Source organism: Budorcas taxicolor, chromosome 14 (assembly GCF_023091745.1).
Source record: "Budorcas taxicolor isolate Tak-1 chromosome 14, Takin1.1, whole genome shotgun sequence".
In the NCBI taxonomy this organism is placed as follows: domain Eukaryota; kingdom Metazoa; phylum Chordata; class Mammalia; order Artiodactyla; family Bovidae; genus Budorcas; species Budorcas taxicolor.
This window is the reverse complement of record NC_068923.1, coordinates 76,444,308-76,468,040: the sequence shown is the minus strand read 5'-3', so window position 1 is coordinate 76,468,040 and position 23,733 is coordinate 76,444,308.

The following is a 23,733-nucleotide window of genomic DNA, read 5'->3' as shown; positions in this document are numbered from 1 at the left end:
GTGAACTCTGGGAGTTGGTGACGGACAGGGAGGCCTGGCGTGCTGCAATCCATGCGATCGCAGAGTTGGACACGACTGAGTGACTGAACTAAACTGAAGTCGCTTCAGTCATTTCCATCTCTTTGCAACCCTGCCAACTGTAACTTGCCAGGCTTCTCTGTCCATAGGATTGTCCAAGCAAGAACACTGGGGTGGGTTGCCGTTTCCTTCTCCAGGGGATCTTCCTGACCCAGAGATCGAACTTGCCTCTCTTCTGGCTCCTGCATTGGTAGGTGGGTTCTTTACCACTAGTGTCACTTGGGCAGCGTCCCCTCTCCCAAAAGATTCATACTGGAGTGAGTAGCCAGTCCCTTCCCCAGGGGATCTTCCCAACCCAGGAATTGTCGATCTTACCTCCCAATAAACCTTCTATACCCCCAACTCTTTCTCAGCATCTTCTTCCCAGAAAACATAACCTACAACCATGTCTCCCTTCCCTAACCCTGAGGTGTGGCATATCTCACTATGAGACCTGCTATGGAGTTTGCAAAAGTCTCCCAAGATCCCTCACCCACCCCAGTGACGCTGCTATTTCACCCTGGGAACAGAGGAAAGTACTGTTCAATTTTTATCTAGAGAAAGAAAGTGAAGTCACTCAGTCATGTCCTACTCTTTGTGACCGCATGGGCTGTAGCCTATCAGGCTCCTCCATCCATGGGTTTTTCCAGGCAAGAATACTGGAGTGGGTTAACATTTCCATCTCCAGGAGATCTTCCTGACCCAGGGATTGAACCCGGGTCTCTCGCATTGTAGGCAGATGCTTTACCATCTTAGCCACGAGGGAAGTCCAGGAGATATGTAAAGGAAAACACAGAAGATGGGCTTGACACTTGAATAACCATCATGCGAAGAAAATGGGAACAAATCACCAGGTTTGGGTTCAATATTGGAATTTTTTCTTTCTTCTGTTCTTGTATTCATTTTTTGCAGGTTCTTTTTCAGTTTTTCAATAATAATATTCACCATGGGATCATCTTAGAATGTCTGCAGGATGCATTTAAACTCATTGATTTAAAAAACTTGAATTTTTACTTCTCTTTTCTCAGAAAGTAGCTATTAAGTTAAATAGCTATAATATGCTTGAAATAATTGTTCTTCAAGATTGTAGATGACACATAGTAATAGAGTTGCTTTTTATTTTTACTTTTATATGGCTAAAAATACTTGAAAGAACTGAAGAAACACCAAAGCATGACTTGAAAGAAGCCAAGAGGCTCTCAAATAGGGAATGAGAATCCAAAACAATCCATCAAGTTTTGTTGTGCAAACAATGACAGTACAGCCAGTTTTGCACTGAGGATGAATGAGATTTGGTGAACAAACCTTTTGCATATGACAGTCATGTAAAGTAATGTTGAGACATTGCAGCCAGCTTGATTTATCCCATTTGGTGAAAGAAGGGAACTGGCCACCTTTTTCTTTCACTTTTTGATTGTTTTAAGTAGTTATTATTTTCACATGACTCAAAATGCAAAATGTACAACACAAAATATGTGGGCAGCCCTCCTCCTTACCCAGTCCCATCTCAGGCGAACATTTTGAGTCCTTCTTGGCCTTTGACCCACCACATCCATCCCTTCCACAAATGTTTATTGAGCACCTACCTGATGCGAGGCACTGCTTGCAGGTATAAGGATACAAGAGAACTGACATTTTACCAATGCAGAGGCCGACAACAAAGACAAACAGAATCTACCGTGAACCTGATGGTGGCGATGGCTCTACAGGATGAAGAGTGTGGGATTTTGGTGGGTGGGAGGTGTTGTTGAAAAAGATTGGTCTTGGAGGGCCTTTTTTTGGGGGGCGCACTTCGTGGCATATGGAGCTTCCTGCACCCAGATGGAACACATGCCCCGAGCAGTGCAGAGTCTTCACCACTGGACCAGGAGGGAAGTCTTTGGAAGGCCTTTCTGATAAGGAGATAGTTAAGCAGATACCTGGAGGAAGTAGGCAAGCAAGCTGCGTGGCTCTCCTGAGAAAGCTTCCAGGTGAGAGGGAACAGGAAATAAGTGAATCTGAGGAAGACTGGTTTCTTGTACTGTACTGCTCTACTTTAAGAGTAATTTCTGGACACAGTACCCAATATTTTGTAATAATCTATAAGGGAAAAGCATCTGAATATATATCTGAATCACTTTGCTGTATACGTTGTAAGTCAATTATACTTCCAAAACAAAAAACAGAGAGAGAGAAAGAGTAACTTCCATTCCTCTTCCAAAGGGAAATTCATGGGACAAATCACCTTCTCAATATTTTATTTAAAGCCAGAGGTTGAACTTGGTTTGGTCATGGTATTGCCTTTTTTTCATACCTAGCAATATTATGTATTAATGAGCCATTTACTTATGAGGAAGAATTGTTTCATCTATAGATGTACTTTGCTTAACTAAGTTCTTATTTATTTTTTGGAAAAAAGTAGGTTATGTGTTGATTAGATTTTTATCAATCAAATATCTTAAAAATATTGTAAAATTTGGTACAGCTCTGAACCCAACCAGTATTGTGAGTACTTCTAACCATCCTTCAATGATTACTTCAGAGCAATGGTTCCTAAATGGGGGTGATTTTGTATCCCAGAGCACATTTGACATTGTCTGGAGACATTTTTAGTTGTAACATTTGGATTGGAGGGAGGAGTTTCTATTGGGTGGAGACTAGAAGTTCATTCTGCTAAAAACCTTACAGCAATGAACAGGATTCCCCCTCACACAAAACTTTTCTGGCTCCAAATAACAAGAGTACCAAGGCTAAGAAACCTTGCTCTAAGATCATGAGCTTAAACTAAAGCTTGAGAGTGGAGAGGCCCGTGACACATGCATTCTGACCAGGTGATAACAGATGGCGTGAGGCCACTGATGTGCGGCCTCTTAATGACGTGCGGCTCTTAATCTAATTCACTCACTCAGTTATTCATTCATTTGTCCAACAAATACTTGCTGAGTGCTGGTATTTGTTAAATATTACCGTGTACAAATTACTTCAAAACTTAGCAGCTTAAAGCCACAACAGTATGAACATGTTCACAATTTCTGTGGGTCAGGAATTTGGAAGTGGTTTATCTGAGTGGCTCTGATTCAGGCCTCTCATGCTATCCACCAGGATGTGGTCACCTGAAGGTTTGACTGGGGCTGGAGATGCTGACTCCTAAGTTCTCTCACATGATGCAGGCTGCTGGCAGGAGACAAAGGCTGTTCCAGGCTGCTTGAATGTCCTCACAATATGGCCTCCCTCACAGCTGGTGACCCCAGAGAGCAACGCAGATGCCATATGTTTATTCCCCAATCGTGGCTATTACACCTGGTCACTTCTGCAGTATTTTATTGATTGTACAGGTTGTACTGGGCTTCCCTGGTAGCTCAGACAGTAAAGACTCCACCTGCAATGTAGCAGACCTGGGTTCGATCCCTGGGTTGGGAAGATCCCCTGGAGGAGGGCACGGCAACTCACTCCAGTGTTCTTGCCTGGAGAATTCCATGGACAGAGGAGCCTCGCAGGTTACAGTCCATGGGGTTACAAAGAGTCGCACATAGCTGAGGAACTAACACTTTTCACTTTCACACTTTCACAGGTTATATTGGTTGTACTGAACTCTGAGGACCAGACAATACCTAGTCCTCACGGAACTTTTATTCCTAGTGAGAGGAGATAGACAATAATTAAACTGATGAACAAACAGGGTAAGTTCCAGAAATGAAGCAGAGAGTGAAATAGTGAGTGACCCGTTGGGGAGGCAGAGGTGCTCACATGGATGGGGCAGTCAGGCAAGGCCTTACTGGGAAGGTGTCCTTTGGGCTACAACCCGAATATGAGGAGGAACTGGCCAGGGAATATGTGGCAGAGTGTTCCAGGCAGAGGGAATAACAGGTACAAACTATTATTAATAGTAACTGGTGGAATCTTGATGTGTACATGAAGTTGAGAATGCAGAGCCACCAAAGGAACATTTTGTTTCATAACTAACAGTTGCTCTTGCTGTTTAGCCACTAATTTGAGTCCAACTCTTTGTGACCCCATGGCCTGTAGCCTGCCAGGCTCCACTGTCCATAGGATTTCCCAAGAAAGAATATTGGAGTGGGTTGCCATTTCTTTCTCCAGAGGATCTTCCCAGGAATTGAACCTGTGTCTGCTGCATTGCAGGTGGACTCTTTACCACTTAGCCCCCAGGGAAACCCCAACTAACAGTTACCCCTTACTCAGTTAAGGCAGGAAGTAGTGTAGAGTCCTGATATAAGTATAAAATGGGGCAAACACTTTGAAAACTTGTTCAGCAGGATTTCCTGAAAGCTGAATGTGTGTCTTTCTCACCCAAGAATCCAAGAGGAATGAGCGCTTAAATCCACCCAAGACATGTGGACACAAGTAGCATCTTTATCCATTGTAATCCCAAACTGGATGCCAACAACTGAGAATAGATACATTGTGATATGTCACACAACTGGAACCCTACACAGTAATGAAAAGAACAAGTGAAAAGAGCAAATTACAACTTGCACGAATCTCACAAACATAACATTGAGTGAAAGCAGACGCAAATGAGTATCTACTATATGGTTACAGCTTTAAAAAGATCTGGACTTTCCTGGTGGTTCAGTGGTTAAGACTCCATGCTCCCATTGCACGGGCACAGGTTTGATTCCTGGATGGGGAAGTTCTACATGCTGTGCAGTGTGGCTAGAAAATAATACACACACACACACACACACACACACACACACACACACACATATATGACGTTCAAGGAATAGGCAAAACTAACTGACGATGACAGAAATCAGAATAATGGCTTTGTGGTATCGTGTGGGGTGTCTTCACTTGAGAGGGGCAAGAAGAGGCTTTCTGGATAACTGAAAAAATATTCTACACTTCAATCTGGGTGGATTATGGTGTGTCCACCATGTGTAAAAATTCCCCAACCCAAGTAATAAGACACACACGTAGTTCTTATTAAAAACAGCAATAACAAGGTTCAGTTTTACACGTGATAACATCGATTCAGATGAAACAGACACAAAGAATCTAGAGTCCTACAGTGTACCTTATGGGTCCAAAATTTCATCCAGTGCCCAACTTGGCCAAGCAGATCCCTTTTTTTTTTTCCACAGGTTGGTCCCCACACAGACAAAGTCATTCAACCCCCAGACAAAGTCACTAAACCCTCAGAAACTCACCCCCAGGAAGTCCAACCAGGCCCAGTGAATCCTGCTGGGCTTCCTGTTTCCCAGGCCTTCCTTTTTTCTCTTTTATCATGTGCCGTTTTATTCCCTTCTTCTGCCTTAGAGATAAGTTGTTTTTTTAAAAATATTAGAAAATATATTGCATTCAGGAAAGAAAAGAAATGTTTTAAATTGATGACTATTATAAAATTGTGGATGAAGTTCTTCTTCTAAAAGCTTTTTTCATCAGAAATAATGGGGGTGAGAAAGGGGTGAGTGTGAGCGGAGGGAAGAACAGGATAATGATTCAGTCACCCAGGTAACTGTAGTCTGAGCGGAGAAAATCATCACGGCTCCTCAGTGGCAAGAGAGAAAAGAGTGGAGCGTGGTAGCTTTCTCTTTCCTACTAGGTTTGGGAAGGGTTGTGAACAGGAGTGGAGAAGGCAGTGGCACCCCACTCCAGTACTCTTGCCTGGAAAATCCCATGGATGGAGGAGCCTGGTGGGCTGCAGTCCATGGGGTCGCTAAGAGTCGGACACGACTGAGTGACTTCCCTTTCACTTTTCACTTTCATGCATTGGAGAAGGAAATGGCAACCCACTCCAGTGCTCTTGCCTGGAGAATCCCAGGGACGGGGGAGCCTGATGGGCTGCCATCTATGGGGTCACACAGAGTCGGACATGACTGAAGTGACTTAGCAGCAGCAGCAGCGGTGAACAGGAGGGATGTTCATTTTTATTGGCATCTAGTTTATATTGCGTTCAGGGCCACTTCGCCTAAAAGTAAAGAGCCAGGAGAAAATTGGTTAGACCTTACCAGAAACTACATACAGACCCTTAGCAATGCAGTGTCCCCACTCCTTGGCAAGAGGGGAGCAGCTATGTTTTCTTCTGCTGTGACTTTACTATAAGAATCATCTAGTCGCTCAGTTCTGTCAGACTCTTGGCAACCCCATGGTCCACCAGGCTCCTCTGTCCGTGGGATTCTCCAGGTAAGAATACTAGAAGGGTTGCCAGTTCCTTCTTCAGGGGATCTTCCCAACCCAGGAATCGAACCCAGGTCTCCCACACTGCAGGCAGATTCTTTACCATCTGAGCCACCAGGGAAGCCCTACTATATAACTACTTTATTTCATGAACTTAACAGGCAAGCAACATGTTAAACACACTATATCCATGTTCTTATTGAGTACTTAGGATACCTCTACAAGGCATTATTAGAGTACCTCTACAAGGTACTATTATATATTCTGAGGAAGTGGAGCTCAGAGAGGTCAGGCAACATGCTCATGGGCACACAGCAAAGACAGGAAAGAAACTGGCCTCACCTGATTTCTTAAACCCCTCCTGCCTGCCTGACCGCTATCACCTAGGTTTCCTTTTGTTTTCTAAGGAAGCACTGAGAATGCTTCCCGTTCCCTCCTTCCAAATGAAACGTAAGCATTTCTAACGCCACTCAATAAAGCAACAAGCGCTTTAATAAGTTTTCTTTTTTTTTTATTGGCGGGGGAGAAATGTCACAATTCCCCCTCCTTTGTAACTCTCCAACCAAGCACCAGACGACCCAGCCTCTTCTGAATGTGTTGATATCTTACCTGCGTCATTCCAAAAGCACTGAATTTCTTTTTGAATCCGATTTTTATGAACACAAGTGCACACACACACACACACACACACGACCCTTAGTTCCGTGGGGATCCCTGGAATTCCATAGCTCTTCGACCACTTTTCTGATATTGCAAACATCATATTTTGCTTCATTCATTCAGCATATATGTTTGAGCCCCTCACATGACGGGCAGTGTTGAAGAACTGGGGATTCAGCCACGCATCCCAACCCCAAATACCTCCCTCTCAGAGCCTGCATTCTAGTTGGAGGGATACTGATAATAAAATGGTAAAGCATAGGGCACATCAGATGGTGGAGAAAAATGACGCAGAGAAGAGCACAGGGGTGATGGGAGGAGGGGTGGCACTGATGGATCTTTTGTTGTTTGTTTACTCCTGTGTCTTCTCAAAAGCAGAAATCAAGCCAGTCTCAGGAGTCTTGAGCCCTCACCTTTTGCAACCCCTGACTCTGTGAGGCTCAAGGTGTATTTGTTGGTTGAACACGAGAAGCCAGTTTCATGGGGCTTATTTGGTATGCAAGCAGTTTGCCTTTCACAGCTTTTAATACAAGACGCATTGGCTGGACTATGAATGGCCCTTCCAAGAAGGAAGTGACTGTTTATTTTTGGGGTGGGTTCTCTGCTTTCTATGGTTTTATCAGGGCCCAGTGTACACTGGCAGTTTTGAGCAGAGCTTCAGCATAAGCCCACAGAGAACAAAAAATAGACAGACTTGGTCAGCATTGATGGTCATTCCTTTTATGGAAGGGATGAGAAACAAGAAATTAGAAGGCAAGAAATAATGCCAGAAAAGGAGACAAGAAAAGCAATGAACGGAAACAAGGAAGAAGCAAGAGAGAAAGGAAAAAGAGAATGAATTGGTAGAACAATCCAAAGCCACGATAAGAGAAACCCACAAGTTAACTCTGATGAGGCCCAGAGATTTGGAAGGAGGAGGGAGCCTGGGGTTGGGGAGAGGCGGGAAGCATCTGGTAGCAAATGCAAGGCAGAGAATCCCAATTTCTTTCCATTCTTTCTGAAAGTCTGGTAAGAGCTTATATCTCCACCCAGCACTGCATGTGTGCATGCTAAGTCGCTTCAATCATATCTGACTCTTTGAGATCGCATGGACTGTAGCCCATCAGGATCCTCTGTCCATGGGATTCTCCAGGCACAAATACTGGAGTCGGTTTCCATGCCCTCCTCCAGGGGCATCTTCCTGACTCAGGGATCAAATCATGTCCCTTGCATCTCCTGCATTAAGAGGTGGGTTCTTTACCACTAGAGCCACCTGGGAAGCCCCCACCCAGTAGCACAGCTATTCTAATTCAGCTTCACCATCCTTAACATCAGATGGGTGAAGTTTGGAAAGGAGTAGCTCATGGACAAATCTTTCATGTGACAGAAGAATCAGGAAGCGTGGTGAACATGGGCTAGTAGAAGGGGTTCTGGGTAGATCATAGCAAGTCCCCATTCATGCATGTTAGTTGGCTTAAAGCTCAACATTCAGAAAACGAAGATCATGGCATCTGGTCCCATCACTTCATGGGAAATAGATGGGGAAACAATAGAAACAGTGTCAGACTTTATTTTTTTGGGCTCCAAAATCACTGCAGATGGTCACTGCAGCCATGAAATTAAAAGACGCTTACTCCTTGGAAGAAAAGTTATGACCAACCTAGATAGTATATTCAAAAGCAGAGACATTACTTTGCCGACTAAGGTCCATCTAGTCAAGGCTATGGTTTTTCCTGTGGTCATGTATGGATGTGAGAGTTGAACTGTGAAGAAGGCTGAGCGCTGAAGAATTGATGCTTTTGAACTGTGGTGTTGGAGAAGACTCTTGAGGGTACCCTGGACTGCAAGGAGATCCAACCAGTTGATCTGAAGGAGATCAACCCTGGGATTTCTTTGGAAGGAAAGACGGTGAAGCTGAAGCTCCAGTGCTTTGGACACCTCATGCAAAGAGTTGACTCATTGGAAAAGACTCTGATGCTGGGAGAGATAGGGGGCAGGAGGAGAAGGGGATGACAGAGGATGAGATGGCTGGATGGCATCACTGACTCGATGGACGTGAGTCTGAATGAACTCTGGGTGATGGTGATGGACAGGGAGGCCTGGCGTGCTGCGATTCATGGGGTCGCAAAGAGTCGGACACGACTGAGCGACTGAACTGAACTGAACTGAGTGGTAGAAAACCAGCAGTTAACTAACGTGAAATTTTATTAGGTCTATAAGGAGAGCTTTGCTCATTCTACTTAAAAATACTCCCCCAAATAATCAAAAGCTAGAATGAGGTCTCTTTTAAAGACCATTTCATGATAATTTGAATATATTTCATGTCTGTCTTACAGGATTGAGGATTCTTGTCTATCTCTACACGGTGACACCAACTACACATGTTCTTTAATGATTCGTTATCCTCGGGAGAGGCAGGGGGAGAAGAGCTGTCCAGGGACTGGAACTCAGGTGGTCCAGAGGAAGCAGTTGGCAGCCAGGGACCCGAAATGAGGGTCGGGGCACTGGTAAGGGCTCCGTGTCACCCACCGCAAAATGTCAAGGGCTACTCCTCATGGCAGTACCGCGTCCTCTCCTTTGATGGTATGTGAACCCTAGACCCTTAAAGAAGCTCCTCACATTTCTAGAACCTTCACCATCTTAGAGGATGGGGATTAGCGCTGTCTACTACGAATTTTTTCCAGTAAACCCATGATTTTTCTGCCTTTACCTTTTTCACAAAATCTCTAGAAGTAAATGGAGGCATGAAGCAGTGAGTAGGTTACTCTGGGTCTCACTGCTAATAACGCTGAGGTCAGACTGTGAACGTAGCTCTGCCTTTCTGTTTGTGTGCTTCTGACTACACCTGGCTGCTCCGTGGCGTTCACAGGAGGGCAACTGCAGAGCATTGAGTGGGTGAAGAGTGAGGACATCACAGGGAGGCAATTGTGATTGTTTGTTATGTTTTTCTCTTCTTATTTTTTTTTAAAGACCTCTCCAAATTAAAAAAAAAAAGGAAATGTTTTGTATTGGCATATTTTAAAGATAATAAATTTAAGATGAAACATTCATAAAGATTTTCAGCTGTATCTTCAACAAAATAAAAATTTTAAATGAGATTAAAAGACCTTTACAATGAGTGATACCCTACATTTTGGTTGATCTCTTCCATGTGTACTTGATCTAGAACTTCCACTGCTGCTGCCGCTTTGTTTTTAAAGCATCATTGCAAAAAATAAAATAAAATAAAATAAAGCATCATTGCAAGAGAGCATCTCATCATTAGCCTCAAAAAATCCGACACGGGAAGCTATCAAATAAAAAACGTTCCTGGTTTCATTGCTGAGCCAGGGAGTGGGGGAGGTGTAATGACTAGATCAATCTATATTTTTTGAAACACTTACAGTCTACAGCTGAAAATGCATCCTGGCAGGAAGTGCTTTAATTATTAAGATCAGCATAGTGGTTTGTCCTGCAAGCACACTTAGAGAAAGCTCTCAGAGTCGGACCCTGATGGGAATGGGAATTTGCTTAAGTAGCAATCAGTGGAGTGTTCTTTCAAAATATTTACAGATGAATAGATAGAGGGGTCACGGCTTATATGAGACCAACACCCTAAGGAGGCTTGGGTTAGCTTGTTTCATGGAGAGTAGAAGAACAAACAAGAGAGTTCACAGGTATCAGTTATCAATGTGGGAGGCCCCACAAAAAGCAGGGAGAAGTGACTTTGGTTTGCTGACTGTGCAGGAAGCAGGGATGCCATGGGGGAGAGTGGGAAGGAGACAGAGTTGTAGATTACAATGGGATACTCTTCCGTGGCCCAAACTTGCTTCCTCATGACATCATTGAGTTGGGTGCTTTCCAGAGCTCCAGGAGATCCAAGAAAGGGATAAGCAATATAAAAAGCTATTCATAAGAGAGTTGCTGTCTTCAAAAGAAAAGCATGCATGGGATAAAACTGTCAATGAAAACCCTAGGAAATTGATAGAAAAGGTGTGGTTCTGTCTTTAGCATTTTCTAAAAAATAAAGAGGCTATTGAAGAAAACAAGAATGAGTGATCAGTTTTTAGTTGTTTAGCTTTAAGGATCACCGTACCTGATGAGGATGTTGCCTAGAAGTAACCATAAAGACTTTAAAGTCAGTTTCATGCCAAAACCCAGAGACGGAACCCAGAGACAGAAGAAAGAGAGCACAGGGCTGGGCCTCAAGTGTTTAAGAGCTTCACCTTTATCTTCAGATGGAGTTAAACTTACGGTCACAGACATGCCTGACGGGATCAAAACACAATGATCTTCATACAACTTTGACTTGATTCCCATGACATGCCACACCAGTATGAATTAATTGTTAATGAATTCTGTAACTAGCTAGCCTCATTTTATTGCATTATTTTATATTATTATTGATATTATTATCATTTATTGCATCGCATTTGTATGTTGTGCAAGTTTCAACTTGTTGAAACTAAGTATTTAAAAAAACACCCCAAATTTTACCCTGTTCTCAATTGTGTCCTTTAAAAGAGAAATCAATTAGACCTGAAGCTTCGAAGAATGAAAGTACCTCCAATCTTGTCTCAAGCCAAGTGCCCCTTTGCCAGCTACCCTTCAGGCAATCACCCTGACAAACGCAATTTTTTCAAGAAAGACTTCAAGTTCATTTCCACCTGGGAGGATGGGAAGAAGCAAATCAAAATGCTTAGTAAGAAGCAAGAAGTAGTCAGAATGCTGCAAAGCTCTGGGATGAGAAGGGGTGAGGATCCAATATGATGCTCCTGAGTTTGTTGGAATTATTAATACAAAGCACACTTGGCCACTGATGTTGAGGATATAGTTTTCAATGGAGTAGAACAAAAAAAGATTTTCAGGTGCTTTGCCCAGATGTTTGGTTTGAAATTCTGCAAACTACATCCCTCCTTCCTTGGGATGAGGGTCCTTTGTGCAGCTCCACCACTAACACTGCTCATGTCTACCCTCTAAAACACAGGCGGCAATCTGCATCAGTAGATGCTAATATTTAAGAGGAAGAACACTACAACTTGGCCATTAGAAAAGTAAAGATATGTGTCCCAGGAGAAATCCTCTGAGATGATTAAAATGAAGCATACATAAAAAGACTCCTCCTGGAATAGTTTAGAAAAAAGAGGGATATGAGAAAGTTACTTGTGTGGGGCAAAAAATGTGTTCGGCAAGGCTTTTTCCTCCTTTCTTTGCCTTTTTCTGAAAATGGGTGGGCGATTCTTCCCGTTATGGGACACTTAATAGACACACAAGTTTTTGATATTCTGTTGATGGTTTATCCTTAACTTGGCTCCATTCCTCATAAACTGGCAAACCCTAAAAGATGTTATCAGCAGCTTAGAACTCCATGTGTATGTGTTAAAAAGTGCAAACAATTTAGAACAAAAATCAATCAGCACATTTATAATTAACAGTGATTCATTTTAAAGGGAAAATATATCAAGCACAATAATTTTATGGCAAAACTAAATTGTACATGTTATCTTTACTATTCTTAAATAGGTTAATTTTGACTTATACAGTATTAAAATTAACCATTACTCAATTTAAAAATTTCTCTATCCCCCTCTATGTTAAAGGACTTCTAAAAGTAGGTGCAGAAAGAGAAAAATATCATTATTAATGTACATACGTGGAATCTAGAAAAGTTATAGTTAGTGTTAGTCACTCAGTCATATCTGACTCTTTGCAACTCCAAGGGGTATAGCCCACCAGGCTCCTCTGTCCATGGAATTCTCCAGGCAAGAATACTAGAGTGGGTTCCCATGCCCTTCTCTAGGGGATCTTCCCAACCCAGAAATCAAACCCGGGTCTTCTGCATTGCAGGCAGTTTCTCTATCATCTGAGCCACCAGAGAAGCCCAGAAAAATGGTATAGATGAACTTATTTGCAAAGCAGAAATAGAGACACAGATGTGGAGAACAAACATATGGATACCAAGGAGGGAAGGAGAGTGGGATGGACTGGGAGATTGGGACTGACAAATATACGCTACTAGGTATAAAATAGATAACTAATGAGAACATGCTTATAGCATAGGGAACTCTACCCTAAGCTCGGTGGTGACCTAAATGGGAAGGAGATCCAAAAAAGAGGGGATATATGTGAAGGAAAGTAGCATGGCTCAAAATAGCCTGGAGTTAAAACTCCTCTCTGGGTCCTCCCCACCATTCTATACAAAACAAAGAACTCTCTCACCCAAAGAAAAAAATGGACATTAAGGTTGATTACGCCCAGCTCCCAGCCAGTCCCAGCGTCTGGCTGATCTCCAGAATTCCTTGCCCCAGCCGTTTAAGAGATAACTAATCCCAATAACCCTGGAGAAGAACAGGCCCCCTTAAGACAGTAGCTTTCCACATATATGCCTATATATACTTACTCTTTTCTTGGGTTAGTGCAGCAGCTTGATAATCTGACTGCTGCCCCTTCTCGCCTCATTAAAGGTGATCTGTTCCTGTAAAGTGCCGGTCTCGTTCTTTCTTCGAAGCTCACTTTCTCTAATTCCCTTACCCTAAAATATGTATCGGAGAAGGCAATGGCACCCCACTCCAGTGCTCTTGCCTGGAAAATCCCAAGGACGGAGGAGCCTGATGGGCTGCAGTCCATGGGGTCGCGAAGAGTCGGACACTACTGAGCGACTTCACTTTCACTGTTCACTTTCATGCATTGGAGAAGGAAATGGCAACCCACTCCAGTGTTCTTGCCTGGAGAATCCCAGGGACAGAGGCCTGTTGGGCTGCTGTCTATGGGGTCGCACAGAGTCGGACACGACTGACGCGATAGCAGCAGCAGCAACAATATGTATACATATAGCTGACTCACTTTGCTGTATAGCAGAAACTAACACAACATTGTAAAACAACTACACTCCAATATTTTTTTTTTTAAGTAGATGGACTCCCCTTCTCATGAATATCACTCCTCACCATGCCTTTGGTTCTTTACAATCTTGCAAAAACTTGGAACCCTCAGGCAGTGGGGACAAACAGGTGTCTAGGTCTCCCCTTTAGGTTTGGGCCTCCACAGGATCCCCAGGGCTCTCTGGTTTGTCCCTCAAAGCGGCCACATCCTGGAGGGATGCTAAGTCAATATGCATTGACCACTGTGTCCAAACTCATCATTCTTAAGGTTCTCTAGAAGTGTGCTTGTTATTCATTAAGTGCCCAATATGGATCACTGAGTCAATGAATTTCAGAGCTGGAAGGGATTTTAAAGGTGACCTGGTCCAATGCCTTCATTTTATAAACAAGGAAATTAAGATCCAGAGAGAAGGGCCCTGCCCAAGGTCAGACACCTGGTATGTGACAGAGCCAGTCCAAGCTCTTTCTTTCCAATGCAGCTGCGTTATCCCTCATCAGACCTGAGCCCTGCTAGCTAGAAACGTATCATTTAATTATACCAAATTTTTGTAGCTTAAGATGTTTACACAATCAGAATGATGGAGCTGAGATCTACTTTTAGATTTAGGGAGAAACTGATAAGACAGAGATAAAGAGAAAAACAAATGCCCTTAATATCTATATTTTCAAAATTGATTTAACTTTATTTATGTTATGCTACTTTGTTCCCAAACAGACGTTAAGAAGCTTTAAAAGGGACACACACTATAACAAGATAAAACAAGTAAGAACAGTACTATAAAAACAAGTGAGAAAAAGGACAAGGAAAAGAAAGATAGTAAAGGAAGCTGGAAACTAGAGTGAGATTGGTGTACAAAACATATGTCTTAAAGCCCTAGGTGTTTGCCCCAGGGAGGCTACAACTCTGCTGCTCAGCCTCCCAGCAAGAAGCAGGAACTGTTACAAGAGTTACAATTCCCAGATAAAAAACAAACCAACCTCAGGAAAAACACAGCTTTCTCTACTAACGAGGCCAGAGAGAAGGTTCTCCCACATGTCCTCACATACCCTGAAGTCCACAAGGATAAACTGGAATTGGAATCACAGGCTTTTTTAAGGCCTTGGGGATCAGCCAGTTCAACTCCCTCCCGAGGCCCTGGAATAGAGACTTCTCAAGGTCACACCCTGGCACTGGGTCTCCTGCATTTGGAGAAGGAGGAAAGAATTCAGGCAACCTCTTCCCTTGCACAGCAGACCTCTGGAGAAGGTTGGGATATATCTTGATTAAACCCAGATGCCCTTTTACCTGGCCGACAAGTCATCTTCCTCCTCTTCACGTGTCCAGATGTCAGAGAGCTGCAGCTCCCCCAGGGGGTCCAGTCCCCTCTCCCCTGCCCCAAAGATGGAAGATGCCCCAAAGGAGACAGGGAAAACTCTGGGGCCAATTTCTAAAAAGACTGTTTGTCCTGACTGCCTGGCAGGATTGGTTTTAAAATGCAGCAATTATTTCCCTGGATAAAAGGCAGGAGACCATTTAGAGCTTTGAATACACAACATATGCTAGAAGGAGGTTGAATTATTTAGGGGGAGGGGGATGGGAGAGGGAAGGTGAACTAGCATTTCCCCCTTTAGGGCAAACAAAAGGGAACCTCTGGATTCTCTTTGTCTGGAAAAAGGTTGAGAATAAAGCTGTATTTTCATTGGTTTTTAGTAGAGGTGAAGGGAAATCTGTTACAAAAAGGGATTTGTGTTTTTCTTATTTCTCAATTTTTTTCTAGCCTATGAAGGAAATTACTGCAGAGAATAATAAAGGCGGAACTTGGAGGAGTTAAAAAATATTTAGGAGGATATCCCACCACACAGGGGAGAGGGAATACAGGTGCAGAGAGAGAAAGTTTGTTTCAGTTTCAGACTTTCCCCTTTAATCTTGATTACCAAAGTATCATATAATCATTGTGGAAATGTTTAAAGGAATAGAGGATAAAATCCCCTTTAGGTTGATCCCTCTTAAGGTTCTGGTAAATTTCTTCCAGTTTTGTTTCTTATGTGTGATTTTATACACAAATATGATTCAGTTAGAAAATTAACTAATTTAAAGGGTTTTCCTGGCAGTCCAGTGGTTAAGATTCCATACTTCCAACACAGGTGATGTCGATCTGATCCCTGGTTGGGAAACTAAGATCCCACATGCCATGCCGTGCAGCCAAAAGATAAAAAAATTTTTTTTAAAAAAGAAGAAAATTAACTAATTTGAAAATAAATTTCAAGTTACAAGATAGTTCTTGAATTTGCTTCCTGTCCTTGTTCTAGTCTAAGCCTGGAGGGTTGGATTTCGTCTGCAGTAAGTCTGTAAAGTTTGACTGTAAGGTAAGAAGATGCTGATTTAGCAAATCTCTCCGAAATTAACCATGTAAATGAGCAAATCCTCCTCAAGGCAATTTGGGAGACAGTAACATAACAGCACCACACATTTATTTTAATGCTGCCAACTTAGCTCACAATGTTTCTGGAATTCCTCCTATGGAATTAGACACCTTCTGTGTCTATGGTACTTTCTTTTGAACCTTATCAGATTGACAAGTTCTTCCACTTTGAGGGTGGGTTTCATATTTAAAAACTTCCAAAGGTATCAGGTCTGATGAATAAGGTGCATGATTGCTCAAGTAGCAATGTTGTTTTTGATTAAGAATACACTGAGTCCAAACTGCAATGAATTTATTTTCTCATGCAGTAACAAGGTTTGAGTGGAAGGGAAATTTACCCTCTCTTGAGTCTCAATGAATTACACAGCATGAAGGGGAAAATTGTCTCTGTAGGACTAATTCAAATTGGGTTTCCTGACTTGTAATTACACTTCTGGTAGCCAAAAGCTATTTGTTTTACAAACTCCAAGATAATTCTATTCTCAGTTTCTAGCAAAGAAAAAACATTCCATATTCAAATATGAGATAGTTACCGAGGCAGATTGTTCTTAACCAATTAATTAGCTAAAACTACACTTGCCATTACCATTATCTCGAGATGTGGAAAGCTTCATGCTTTAATTATCTTCTTACTCATTTATCATGTTCCCTCTATTCATTTCACCCTGAACATTCCTTCCCTAGTTTCTGCATCAAATCTGGAAGTACAAAAGAGAAAATTAGATGGCCCTGTTTTTCAGTACAGATTGTTAATATTTCTGAAGTTTGCATACAGAGTCATGTGTGCTGCTGCTGCTGCTAAGTCGCTTCAGTCGTGTCCAACTCTGTGGAACCCCATAGACGGCAGCCCACCAGGCTCCCCCGTCCCTGGGATTCTCCAGGCAAGAACACTGGAATGGGTTGCCATTTCCTTCTCCAATGCATGAAAGTGAAAAGTGAAAGTGAAGTCGCTCAGTCGTGTCTGACTCATAGCGACCCCATGGACTGCAGCCTACCAGGCTCCTCCGTCCATGGGATTTTCCAAGCAAGAGTACTGGAGTGGGGTGCCATTGTAGCTTTCTGAATTCTCAAGCTCTTGCATAAAATTTTAAGTACAAAGTATAACTCTACTCTGTGTTCTTTTTATCGTGTGTCTTGTATTTGACAGCAAAAGATTGCAAGCTTTTTTATAATTAAAGGATTTTAGTAAATATCTTTAAGAAGAACCAATAATATTTCCCTTTATATTTTTTTCTACAAATTCTTGTTTCTTGTTGAAAAATTGAGATATGTAAATGTTGAAACTGGGGAAAAATAGATAAATATAGTTTCAGTTCAGTTCAGTCACTTAGTCGGGTCCAACTCTTTGCGACCCCATGAATAGCAGCATGCCAGGCCTCCCTGTCCATCATTCCCGGAGTTCACTCAAACTCATGCCCATTGAGTTGGTGATGCCATCCAGCCATCTTATCCTCTGTCCCCTTCTCCTCCTGCCCCCAATCCCTCCCAGTATCAGAGTCTTTTCCAAAGAGTCAACGCTTCGCATGAGGTGGCCAAAGTACTGGAGTTTCAGCTTTAGCATCATTCCTTCCAAAGAACACCCAGGGCTGATCTCCTTTAGAATGGAGTGGTTGGATCTCCTTGCAGTCCAAGGGACTCTCAAGAGTCTTCTCCAACACCACAGTTCAAAAGCGTCAATTCTTTGGCGCTCAGCTTTCTTCACAGTCTAACTCTCATATCCATACATGACCACAGGAAAAACCATAGCCTTGATTAGACAGACCTTTGTTGTCAAAGTAAAGTCTCTGCTTTTCAATATGCTATCTAGGTTGGTCATAACTTTCCTTCCAAGGAGTAAGCGTCTTTTAATTTCATGGCTGCAATCACCATCTGCAGTGATTTTGGAGCCCCAAGAAATAAAGTCTGACACTGTTTCCACTGTTTCCCCATCTATTCAACATATAGTTTAAAAAGCTATTTACTGTCTTCTTGATATTTACTAATTTTCTTATTCTTTGAAGACTGGTCCCCTCTCTTTCACTGAAAAATGTTTTTCCCCTTCTGGGTTGGACAATTCTGTAAAAGGAAAGATAAAATATACTTTAAAAATACTGTCTGTTGTCTGTGTGTATATTATCCTGCCATTTGGCTTTAAAAAAAGATGTGGATTTATATATGCATACATATTACTTGTATGTGCATAGACTATTTCTGGACATATAAAAAAAGACCTTGTTTGTCTCTGGAAGACAAATTGGGTGGCAGCGGGTGAAGAAGGAAGGAAATTTGCCCACCCATCTTTTTTGAATTTTTGAGTTTTTGTACCATGTAGAATGAAGTTACTCATTAGGGGGAAAACAAAACAAAAAACCAATCACAAAAAGCAAAAACAAACAAACAAAACAGTTTAAAAAAGAAGAGGAAAATCAAGGGGAAAAAAATACTTCCTACTGGCTCTGAGTCTGGAATTTGTTATGAAGATCAAATGAAAATGACTCTCTTTCTTGCTAACCCCATCTCCATTCTTCTTTCACTCTGATCTTTTTAGCTTCTATTGATCCAATAAGGACCCACAGGTAGCAAAGATGGTAAGCGTCCTCCAGCTGCCCCTAAACTCTGCAGGATCCTAAGTAGACACATGGGTGTCCTTCCTGGAACACAGACGGAGGCTGCCTCCTCGGGTTTCTGCCCCACAGCCTTAACTTGTGCATTTGGCAAGCAAATACCTTTTAATCAGTGTGTACAAAACCGTGTCGTTCTTGAAGCACTTTAGGAATGTTCCTGTTCTTTGCTGTTCATTAAGTACCCATGTTTCTCGCCTCTGGGCCTTCTGGCACGTGGCTCTCTCTTTGCCTAGCTAACTCTTACCAACTCTTAAGGCCTCATTTCTTGTCTGTGTGTGTGTGTGTGTGCACATGCACTGGTGTGCCTCATAGCTCAGTTGGTAAAGAATCTGCCTGCAATGCAGGAGACCCGGGTTCAATTCCTGAGTCAGGAAGATCCCCTGGAGAAGGAAATGGCAACCCACTTCAGTATTCTTGGATAGAGAATCCTATGGACAGAGGAGCCTGGTGGGCTATAGTCCATGGGGTGCAAGAGTCAGGCACGACTTAGCAACTAAACCACTACCGCCACAGTTTGAAGTTCTTTTTTTTTTTTTTTTTTCAAAATCGGAGTATAATTGCTTTACAAGGTTTCTGCTGTGCAATGAAGTGAATCAGCTATACCTGTACACATATCTCTTCCCTCTTGGACCTTCCTCCCCTCCCCTCCCCTCCCCTCCCCTCCCCCACCCCACGCATCTAGGTCATCACAGGGCACCAAGCTGAGCTCCCTGTGTTGTAGAGCAGGTTCCCACTAGCTGTCTGTTGTACAGATGGTAGTGGATACACGTCAGTCCCAATCTTCCAATTCACGCCGGCCCGGCCTCACCCCCTTCCCCCGGCCGCCGCCCCTCGTCCCATGTCCATGTGTTTATTCTCTATGTCTGCGTTCTATTCCTGCCCTGGAACTAGGTTCATCTGGACCATCTTTCTAGATCCACACACATGTGTTCATATATGATGTTTATTTTTCTCCTTCTGACTTACTTCATTCTGTTTCTTGAGCTGACACTTTAGGGCTGAAAATTATTACTGCCTCCTCCCTGAGTAGGAGGAGATGCTTAGGCCTCCCTGCTTTGCATTTCCTCTGTCCTCCACACCCCCACAGCCTAATTTAAGGCTCCCTGTGTTTGCTTCTCAGTGTTTGGCACAACAGTTATTTCTAGAATAAACAGATGAATAAATAAATGAATGAAAATTGTGCACACTTACCCCCTTTACTTTCTAGCTGGAAGAGATGGTATTGCATCAGGGGATCTCCATCCCTCCAGGGTTTCTGGGGGAAATTCCCAGGCCTTAGCAATATAGGCCATATATGCTTGACTGTCACAGATTGAGTGCCCATGAAGGCTGAAACATGTTGCCAATTTCATGCCACATGACGGGTAAACATTATCTAATTTGAGTTTAAGGAGAAAACCTATATATATTTATATATGTACCGTCCAGGTCTCGAAGAGTTGGACACGACTGAGCAACTTCACCTTCACTTTTCACTTTCATGCATTGGAGAAGGAAATGGCAACCCACTCCAGTGTTCTTGCCTGGAGAATCCCAGGGACAGGGGAGCTTGGTGGGCTGCTGTCTATGGAGTCGCACAGAGTCGGACACGACCGAAGCGACTTAGCAGCAGCAGCATATATATATAAAATCATAAACCTATATATATAAATCATTTCAAATCCAGCCTCTTAGAACTTTTATTTTCTTGTCTAGTACCACAGATCTCTGTCTTTCTTGCTTCTTTTTTCAACCATTTGTTTATAAATGACTATAATATGGGCAGAGACTTTAGGTCAAGAGTCATCTTTTAAGGGCTAAACCATAAAATTATTATTCCATGGAAAGTATACTTATAAAATTTGCATGTGCTATAAAGCTGGAAAGATTAATGACAAAAATGGTCCAAAATTTTTTTGAAACATTGAAAAATGTCAAACTTGAAAAAGATGAAGTTTAATAGGATTAAATTAAAGCTCTGTGTCTAGGTTTAAAAAAATCAATTGCACAAGGAGAGGGTGGGGGAGAGCAGGCTTATATAGAAGCTGTTCACACAGAGAAAGTCAGTTATAACTGACTCAAATGTTCAGCCAAATGATGTGAAAGTGTTACTTTCTAATTCAATGCATTTAGATTGAGATTGAAGGCAGGAGGAGGAGGGGGTGACAGAGGATGAGATGGTTGGATGGCATCACCAGCTCAATGGACATGAGCCTGAGCAAACTCTGGGAGACAGTGAAACCCGGCTTGTTGCAGTCCATGGGGTCAGAAAGAGTTCGACATGGCTTAGCGAACAACAGATTTCCTTAAGATAAAGACATTAAATTCCGGTCTCAGGAAGTAAAAGCCCTTTTTGCTTACTGCAGTCAGCCTGCAGCATCAAGGTACTACCTTCTAAGAATATTTATTGGCTGGAATGTGTCCGAAATAGTAATTTTCAAACTATGAGTTGCCACCCATGAGTGAGTATGAAATCCATCGAGTGAATAAAAACCTGCCTTTGACAAATAAATTAGAACACAATAGGTTGAATAAAACAGAGTTGAATTGGAAAATATACAAGTTTGTGTCTGCTAATATGGCTACATATTGTTTTATGAAACTTGTTTCATTTACATGCATGTATATGTGTACTGATGATACATGAAGTAGATTTCTTCCTCTGGGTCATAGTCCACAGAGTTTGAGAAACACTAATATAGAAAAAGATACCCAGATGGTGGGAAGGATGGGCACCTGGTTACCTAAGAAACAGTTGCAACAATCCAGAATGCGTGGCTTGAAGGGTAGAAGTCTAAGTGATGACGGAAGGGCTGTCCTCCAAAAGCTGAAGCACTGCCGTGAAAAAGAGAGAATGACTTTGTTCTCTGCTGTTTCAGGAGACAGGGGTTCAAGGGAGGCAGCTTTTAGATCACCATCCAGATAAACTCTCTGACAACCAGAGCTGTCCACCCATGGAACTGCAAAGTAACACACTCTACGGTGCTCAAGCACAAGACAGGGGACCATCTGCCAGGGTTACCGTGGCAGACATTCCTATTTTGGGAGAGAGGTTGAGTTAAACATCCTTGAATGTCCCTTTCAGCTCAAAGTTTTGGCCATCCTATGTGCTTTAGATCAGGTAATGTATTCAGGAGATATTTTAAACAAGGGGTTATCTTACGTGTGTGTTCAGTTGCTCAGTTGCGTCTGACTCTTTGCAGCTCCATGGACTGTAACCTGCCAGGCTCCTCGGTCCATGGAAATTTCCAGACAAGAATACTAGCGTGGGTTGCCACTTCCTACTCCAGGGCATCTTCCTGACCCAGGGATCGAACCTGTGTCTCTTGTGGATTATCTTGGGGTTATCTTATATGCTTATCCTATCATGTTCTGCAACAATTACTTTTTACCCATGGAATAACTATTTTACAGATGAGATGACTAAGTCACTTGGATACTTGGATAGAAGTGAGAGCCAATCCAGCTGTCCTGAACTCTAGGCTTCCTGCTTAACTATGGCAGCCTCTCAAATCTGAATACCAGCACAGACACTGTTCAGGTTGTGGCAGACTCTGCTGGATTCTTACCTCAATATCTGTTCTCTTCTTGCTTGTAGCAGAACTCCAGTTTTTACTTGGGCCATGATTATGTGCTATAAACATCATATTTCAAAAGCCCCTTTGCAGCCATAGATGGTAAGTTGGAATAATTGTGTCCATGTAATATGAATGGAAGGAAGTTTCTGGCAAACTTGCCAACAAAACAGCTGATGTGTACCATCAGTGTCTCTACTCTCCTACATTTCCTCCTTCTTTTTCTCAAGCAGCTATTTTTATATTTTTAATATTTATTTTTATTTATTTGGCTACACTGGGTCTTAGTTGCAGCATGCAGGATCTAGTTCCCTGACCAGGGATTGAACCCAGGTCTCCTGCATTGGGAACAGAGTCTTAGCCATTGGACCACCAGGGAAGTCCATCAAACAACCATCTTGAGCCATCAACTGGAAACTACGTGCCAAGGATGGCAGAGCTCGGGTCTCTGAATCTATGCAATTGGTATACCAGACCTACATTTACAGAATGAGGAAGAGACTTCTGTCTTACATAAGTCAATGTTACGTGTTTGCTGGAAGCAGTTGAAGTTCTCTTACCTGTGGACATTGTTTACGCAATGTCTTGTCCTTGTTTCTGTAATCCTGAGGGCCTTGCCAGGTGGCGTTAGTGGTAAAGAACCTGCCTGCCAGAGCAGGAGACATAAGAGATGAGGGTTCAACCCCTGGGTTGGGAAGATCCCCTGGAGGAGGACAAGGCAACCCACTCCAGTATTCTTGCCTGGAGAATCCCATAGATGGAGGAGCCTGGCGGGCTACAGTCCATACGGTTGCACAGAGTCAGACACGACTGAAGTGCCTTAGCATGAGAGGATACCCGATCTTATGAAAGATTTGATTCCTGATTCAGAGCTCTACCCATAATGGTGTTAGTGGTCCTTGCTGGTGGTGCTTTAGGTAAATCTGATATGATAGAAGTTGGCGTCACAATATCAGTCCTTTACAGGTAATATTAGAACAGAGACAAAGTAATGCACAGCGAAGCCATGGTTTGGGGCTGTGATTCACAGAGAAGCCAGGGTTCTGATGATGCTGGGAATTTCAGGGGTTTATGGTATTACAGAGCCTTGATCTAAAATCTGAGGTTCTGCCAAGATTTCTTTTAAAAGTTTGTTTTACTTTAGAGTTTTTAAAAATTCCATATATTTTAATGATTTGCTATACATATACTACAGGAGAAAAAATTATAATCCACTGAATAGCTTAGCTAAAAATGTTTATTTCAGAGACAGTCCAGAGTCTATAAGAAAGTTCCAAATTGGACTAAGTGCAAAATTAACATGGGTTTTACAAAAGCATCTGGTGGGGTCCAGCACAGCCAGCAGTGCTCTGTGAAGTATTACCATCAGCCCCGTAACACTTCCATCCACGTCTTCAGTAGTGCCTCCAAAAAGAAAATCAGCTGTTAAAGACTCATCCATAGTGACACATCAAAGAAACTCAGCATATTAGACCTCGAAAATGTGGCTGTATAACAC